Source organism: Triticum urartu, chromosome 5A (genome assembly GCF_056163025.1).
Source record: "Triticum urartu cultivar PI428250 chromosome 5A, HENAU_Tu73, whole genome shotgun sequence".
In the NCBI taxonomy this organism is placed as follows: domain Eukaryota; kingdom Viridiplantae; phylum Streptophyta; class Magnoliopsida; order Poales; family Poaceae; genus Triticum; species Triticum urartu.
In genome coordinates this window covers 529,615,406-529,623,262 of record NC_141877.1, presented here as the reverse complement: position 1 = coordinate 529,623,262, position 7,857 = coordinate 529,615,406, and the positions used below count along the sequence as shown (strand labels likewise).

The 7,857-nt window shown below is 45.4% G+C and overlaps 1 pseudogene; it reads left to right on the top strand.

The window, feature by feature from the left end:
* The first annotated feature begins 3,817 nt into the window (after positions 1-3,817).
* LOC147972517 (uncharacterized) lies at positions 3,818-4,812 on the top strand (annotated as a pseudogene).
* The last annotated feature ends 3,045 nt before the right edge of the window (positions 4,813-7,857 follow it).

Genomic DNA, 7,857 nt, shown 5'->3' with positions numbered 1-7,857 from the left:
TCTCATTAATCACAATAAAGACTAATATTACCCGTTACACTAACTATGCACTAAAATGCCTCCACAAATATATTAACACTGCACTTCACAATATGACTTATCTAAACTAATTAAAATATACAATTCAGAGAAAATTTGTGATGGCATGGTTATACCTTCGAAGCGTGTGTCCCTAGCTTCTTGCTCCTCTCTTTCACTCAGCGGCACCGGCCACCTCGTGGAGTACTTGCACCACAGGACAACGGCAGCGCTGCCCCCTCGACGACCGGAGGCTCAACTCCGGTCACCCCCCAAGCCGCACCTCCTCGTCCACAGCAGCTGCTCCTCCTCACCACCACCTCCTTCCCATCCACACCTTCTCCACCCCACCATGGCTCCTCCCTCCAAACGCAGAAAAAACTATCCCATACCCAAAAAAACACCGTAGGCTGTTGGAGAATGGTATGATCTATCTATTCTGTGTCTTGGATGTGGAAATGGGTGCAAAGTGGTGGAGATCGGTGCGGGCTTGTGAGGTTACAGAGAAGAACGAGAGAGAGAGGAGGAGTGCGAGCAGCCAGAGGAAGGAGACGGCCTGGCGAGCCTTATCCCGAACTCTTCGGTCAACTCCTGGCTGAAGAGCTTTTCGGCCCCCAGCTGGCCGAAAAGAGCCCACTTCGGCCGCGCGTGGGCCGAAGCTACGATTTTCGGCCGGCCCGCCACCGACACCACCTCTTCGGCCCAGCCGAGCCTTACTTCGGTCAAAGCCTGGACGAAAAGTCCTTTTCGGCCATACCCGGGCTGAAAACAATCTCTTCGGCCAGCGCAAGGCCGATGGGGTCATAGTTTTGATTTTTTCGCGTTTAGTGCTATAGTTTCCGAATTTGCTGCACAAAAAGTTATAGTTTTGAAAAAAAATCCTTTCTGGTGTCGCTTTGGGCAACACTTCTAGTATTTGTTTTGCATCTATCCACAAGTACAGAGTTGAGCGCTACGAGGTGGGAAGAATCCTCATGGAAGGACAAGCACGGAAGAGTTGCACTCGTGGGTGTCACGAGCTTTCAGTTTCTTTATTATAGCTGGACCAACCTTCTAATTGCATTTGCTCTTTGCTTTAGTTTTTTTCCCTCATGGTCTTTGCTTTTGCTTGAATTCTCACCATCAGTTGCACACGTACATATAGACTGGAACGTTATAAAAATTTGTACAAGTAACAATCGATCTCACAAATAATTAAACGACGTGACCATTGATCAACCAACTCCTAGCTTGTTCCTGTAGTATTGTGTGCACGCACACTCAGCACAGGAAATACTTCCTTCTCTGAACCATCCAAACGACCACGAACGAACTATGTATTTTGTTACCAGAGGGTCCGAGAGATCACAGAAAAGAAAATTACATATAGTTAATTGACATGCCAACTTTCATATAGCTCTATTCAAAGCTTGAACAAACACCTCAGCTTGTAAGGCAACCAATGTGCATGTTGTGAAGATTAACTGAAGACAACCACCATAAGTTTCGTTGTGCTTCAGATTTTCACACTTGGTGTCCGTCTGCATGGTACACACCGGTCATGCAGAATTTGAGTGGTGTTATATGTATTGAATTCATATTCCAGCCTACTAATCCATAAGTCCGAACTGATGGAGAGAGGCGGGCAATATATTTCAACAATATGTGCGACAACGATCTTCTCTCGCATAGAATACATCCAACCCTACCCTCCCTACCCGCAAAAAAAAAACATCCAACCAAAATTGACACAGGACGACATCAAGTACATGCACCCGTCAAAGAGTTTCCCCAAGTTCCTTATTCTCGGCAATTTTCCATGCTCATGCGGCACTCTCATCAATAAGGTGGACACCAGGAGTACAGGATAGTATGGGCTTAGGAGGTGTCAAGAATATGAATACGTAATGAACTAATGATTGATCCCCTGATCCTGCCGTTGTACAGTGTCTATAGTGATCCCAAAGGCGGTTGCAGAATTGGGTTGAAACCAATGTACGGGCTCTGTGTCACATTATGTTGCAACCCTAGGTAGAATTTGGAACGAAACTCAGAATGCAACATGACTCATGGCTGACCTGAGTTATGAGATGATCGTACGTTTCTTGGCAAGTGTTTCAGCTCTTCAAATGCAAGGTTTCAGGTCATACCGATCAAGTTGTATACATGCAAAGCAATTAGCCAGAGATTTAAAAAAACATCCTTGAAGTATAATTTAGATAGTTAGCTTTAGAACTGATAAACGGATCGCTGGTATTGCATGTGCATCATGTTCCTACCGCCACTGGTGTGCCCGTGGGTATTTTCGCTAATCGGAACAATGGCAGGCACAATTACTGTAAAAAAAATATCCCCCGCAAAAAAAATTACTGTAAAAATATGCCTAGGGTTTCTTCTATTTTGCCTTTTAGTCCACTCTAAAGAGTGCGGACATGCAGTATACCCCCTCTATTTTTATATACAAGGCCATGAACTCATATTACAGATATCATGATTAAATTTAATGCATGTTTTGTAACTCCGGTTTTCTTTTCGTTTACTGGAATAATTAGTACGTTGCATGTATGCAAACAATGAATATGAAACTGAGTGGACATTGAGCAAGGAAGAGTTGAGTGTCATTATGACTCGATACATGCAAGTATTAAACATATTGCTAGTATGAGAAAATATTATTAACTATTGTCTCGATTATTGTTGACGGCCTTATATAAGATGCAGAATGTATATTTCAAAGTAGCCTTGTATAAGTAAATGAAGGGAGTATCCAATTTAAATATAATTTGGATTGCCTTTAGGTCCTTCGCAGACTAGGCAAAGACCCGAGCCGTGGGTCGGCTCTTGTTCATCAACAATGGCAGCATATACATCTCAGAAGTTCCAACAGTAACAACACTTTTCACTAGGCCCCCACAAAAAAAACACACTTTTCACTAGGTTGAAAAAAATAACGCAACCTGTATTTTGAACTAAGCTTAACTTTTGACGAACCAGCAGGAGTTCTGCTTTGCATTAAGTACGGGAAAAAGAAAAACAGTGTCCGTTACAGTTTGGGAGCAGGTTGGGAACGGCCGCAGGGCCTCAAGAGGGAGCAGAGACAAGAGAAGAAAGGAGAAGAGAAGGTTAGTTACATATTGGCTACCTCTTAAAACAAGTAGATATCAGCCTTTGCTTTGGGCGCGACTACGAGCGCCGGTGCAGCTATGTGATAAAAAAATCTGGCGTTCCTCTCCCTCCGGATATGCTAAGCGATGTACATTGCAGTGGAGACATGGATCTTGCTATCAATGATAGGCGCAACATTATGAAGACTAGCCCAACACTTGTTAACTGACGGAGCAGAGAGCGCGATTGTAACCATGGGCACCTGAGAGTCCGCAAAATTTTGCCATGCCATTTTAGTAAAAGGGCAAAATAAAGATTGATAGGCGGTATGTTGAAATAAAACCCCAAGCCCTGTCAAAGTTCAGTTAGCTAGTTTTGTGTCAGGTTAGCTTTCTCGTTTTTCAGTCTTTATGTTAGCTAGCTTTGCTCGAAGGTTGCAACGACCTGGAGCGAGTCTTGCGCCTCGTTGATCTGCTCGTGGGATGGCACGAGCGTTGTGCATCACGTAGGCGCCAAGTCAGGGGCCACGATCTCCAGTTTCCCTTCTGTACTCTGAATAAATAGAAGCAAGAAAGGAGCAGAAAAGCTGTAAAAGTTAGCAGCTCAAAACCTTGTGTTCATCGTCTACCTAGAGCTCCACTCGTGTGTGTGTGTGTGTTCATCGTCTTGGCACTTTGGGCGTGTTGACAATTGGCATCAGAGCCGCGTTTCGGTCATGGGGAAGAGCAATCCGGCTCGTTCCCGTTCTACCTCGCCGGACAACTCCGGGGCTGAGGCGAAGAAGGACGGGAAGAGCACCAACAGCGGCGGCGGCAAGCCCGCGCCTCTGCTTGGCGACGGTTCAGGGAAGTCGTCTGGCCGCGAGTTGGCAATGCCACGGTCGCTGCGCGAGGCGACCGGATCCACCTCCTACCCCACCCTGACGAGGACGAACTACGCGGAGTGGTCGCTCCTGATGAAGGTGATCCTGCAGGCGAGAGGCCTGTGGACCGTCATCGAGATCGGCGCGTGCATGTACGACGACGCCGACTACCGTGACGATCGATTGGCGCTGGAGGCGATCCTCCGGGCCGTACCGCCGGAGATTTTGGCGACGCTCGCCGTGAAGGAGACGGCGAAGGAGGCGTGGACTGCATCAAGACGATCCGTCTTGGGGTCGACCGCGTGCGCAAGGCGAAGGCCCAGTCCCTCCGTCGAGAATTCGATGATCCCCGCTTCAAGGATGAGGAGACCGTCTACGAGTTTGCCCTTCGACTCACCGGTATGATGAATAATCTTGCTCTTCTTGATGATGATCTGAAGGAAGAAAGGGCCGTGGAGAAGTTTCTCCGGGTCGTCCCGCCGCGCTATGCTCAGGTGGCGCTCTCCATAGAGACGCTGCTTGACCTGTCGAAGCTCACGATCGAGGAGCTGACCGGCCGGCTGAAGGCGGCGGAGGAGCGCTATGGGCTGGAGGGATCGCCCAGGGCGGTAGCAGCCTGCTGTTCACTCACGAGGAGTGGATGGCGCGGCAGCAGAAGCTCGATCAGGCTGGGGCCACTGGTGGAAGCAGCAAACAGGCTGCCGGTGGGGGCAGCCGCCGCGGTGGTAGCCGCGGCGCGTGCTCGCGCGGTCGTGGAGGCGGCCGAGGCGAGCGCGGGAACCAGAACTCCTCTGGCAGCGCCGCCCGCAAGAACGACAAGTGCCACTACTGCAACGATGATACGATAAGCGGCAGCGATAGTCGTAGAAGCAATAGTTGGCGAGACGACAACGATGCTACGATAGAGATCAAGGTGTCGCGCCGGTGAAGATGGTGATCATGACGGTGCTTCGGATATGGAGATCACAAGCACAGATGATGATGACCATATCATATCACTTATATTAATTGCATGTGATGTTTATCCTTTATGCATTTTATTCTGCTTTGTTTGACAGTAACATTATAAGATGATCTCTCACTAAATTTCAAGATAATAGTGTTCTCCCTAAGTATGCACCATTGCCAAAGTTCGTCGTGCCGAGACACCACGTGATGATCGGGTGTGATAAGCTCTACGTCCATCTACAACGGGTGCAAGCAGTTTTGCACACGCATAATACTCGGGTTAAACTTGACGAGCCTAGCATATGCAGATATGGCCTCGGAACACTGAGACCGAAAGGTCGAGCGTGAACCATATAGTAGATATGATCAACATAGTGATGTTCACCATTGAAAACTACTCCATTTCACGTGATGATCGGTTATGGTTTAGTTGATATGGATCACGTGATCACTTAGATGATTAGAGGGATGTCTATCTAAGTGGGAGTTCTTAAAATAATATGATTAATTGAACTTAAATTTATCATGAACTTAGTACCTGATAGTATTTTGCTTATCTATGTTGTTGTAGATAGATGGCCCGTGCTGTTGTTCCGTTGAATTTTAATGTGTTCCTTGAGAAAGCAAAGTTGAAAGATGATGGTAGCAATTACACGAACTGGGTCCATAACTTGAGGATTATCCTCATTGCTACACAGAAGAATTACGTTCTGGAAGCACCACTGGGTGTCAGGCCTGCTGCAGATGCTGCTGACAATGTTAAGAATGTTTGGCAGAGTAAAGCTGATGACTACTCGATAGTTCAGAGTGCCATGCTTTACGGCTTAGAACCGGGACTTCAACGACGTTTTGAACGCCATGGAGCACATGAGATGTTCCAGGAGTTGAAGTTAATATTTCAAGCAAATGCCCGGATTGAGAGATATGAAGTCTCCAATAAGTTCTATAGCTGCAAGATGGAGGACTTTCAGTGAGCATATACTCAAAATGTCTGGGTATCATAATCACTTGACTCAACTGGAAGTTAATCTTCCTGTTGATAGTGTCATTGACAGATTTTTTTCAATCACTGCCACCAAGCTACAAAAGCTTCGTGATGAACTATAATATGCAAGGGATGAATAAGACTATTCCCGAGCTCTTCGCGATGCTAAAGGCTGCGGAGGTATAAATCAAGAAGGAGCATCAAGTGTTGATGGTAAATAAGACCACCAGTTTCAAAAAAAAGGCAAAGGGAAGAAGAAGGGGAACTTCAAGAAGAACGACAAACAAGTTGCTGCTCAGGAGAAGAAACCCAAGTCTGGACCTAAGCCTGAGACTGAGTGCTTCTACTGAAACCAGACTGGTCACTGGAAGCGGAACTGCCCCAAGTATTTGGCGGGTAAGAAGGATGGCAAGGTGAACAAAGGTATATGTGATATACATGTTATTGATGTGTACCTCATAAGAGCTCGCAGTAGCAATTGGGAATTTGATACTGGTTTTGTTGCTAATATTTGTAACTCGAAACAGGGACTACGGATTAAGCGAAGATTGGCTAAGGACGAGGTGACGATGCGCGTGGGAAATGGTTCCAAAGTCGATGTGATCGCCGTCGGCACGCTACCTCTACATCTACCTTCGGGATTAGTTTTAGACCTAAATAATTGTTATTTGGTGCCAGCGTTAAGCATGAACATTATATTTGGATCTTGTTTGATGCGAGACGGTTATTCATTTAAATCTGAGAATAATGGTTGTTCTATTTATATGAGTAATATCTTTTATGGTCATGCACCCTTAAAGAGTGGTCTATTCTTGTTGAATCTCGATAGTAGTGATACATATATTCATAATGTTGAAGTCAAAAAATGCAGAGTTGATAATGATAGTGCAACTTATTTGTGGCACTGCCGTTTGGGTCATATTGGTATAAAACGCGTGAAGAAACTCCATACTGATGGACTTTTAGAATCACTTGATTATGAATCACTTGGTACTTGCGAACCATGCCTTATGGGCAAGATGACTAAAACGCCGTTCTCCGGAACTATGGAGCGAGCAACAGATTTGTTGGAAATCATACATACTGATGTATGTGGTCTGATGAATATTGAGGCTCGCGACGGGTATCATTGTTTTCTCACCTTCACAGATGATTTGAGCAGATATGGGTATATCTACTTAATGAAACATAAGTCTGAAACATTTGAAAAGTTCAAAGAATTTCAGAGTGAAGTGGAAAATCATCGTAACAATAAAATAAAAGTTTCTGCGATTTGATCGTGGAGGAGAATATTTGAGTTACGAGTTTGGCCTACATTTGAAACAATGCGAAATAGTTTCGCAACTCACGCCACCCGGAACACCACAGTGTAATGGTGTGTCCGAACGTCGTAATCGTACTTTACTAGATATGGTCTGATCTATAATGTCTCTTACTGATTTACCGCTAACGTTTTGGGGTTATGCTTTAGAGACGGCTGCATTGACGTTAAATAGGGCACCATCAAAATCCGTTGAGACGACACCTTATGAACTATGGTTTGGCAAAAACCAAAGTTGTCATTTCTTAAAGTTTGGGGCTGTGATGCTTATGTGAAAAAGTTTCAACCTGATAAGCTCGAACCCAAATCGGAGAAATGTATCTTCATAGCATACCCAAAGGAAACTATTGGGTACACCTTCTATCACAGATCCGAAGGCAATATATTCGTTGCTAAGAATGGATCCTTTCTAGAGAAGGAGTTTCTCTCGAAAGAAGTGAGTGGGAGGAAAGTAGAACTTGATGAGGTAACTGTACCTGTGCCCCTATTGGAAAGTAGTTCATCACAGAAACCGGTTCCTGTGACATCTACACCAATTAGTGAGGAAGCTAATGATGATGATCATGAAACTTCAGATCAAGTTACTACCGAACCTCGTAGGTCAACCAGAGCAAGATCTACACCAGAGTGGTACGGTAA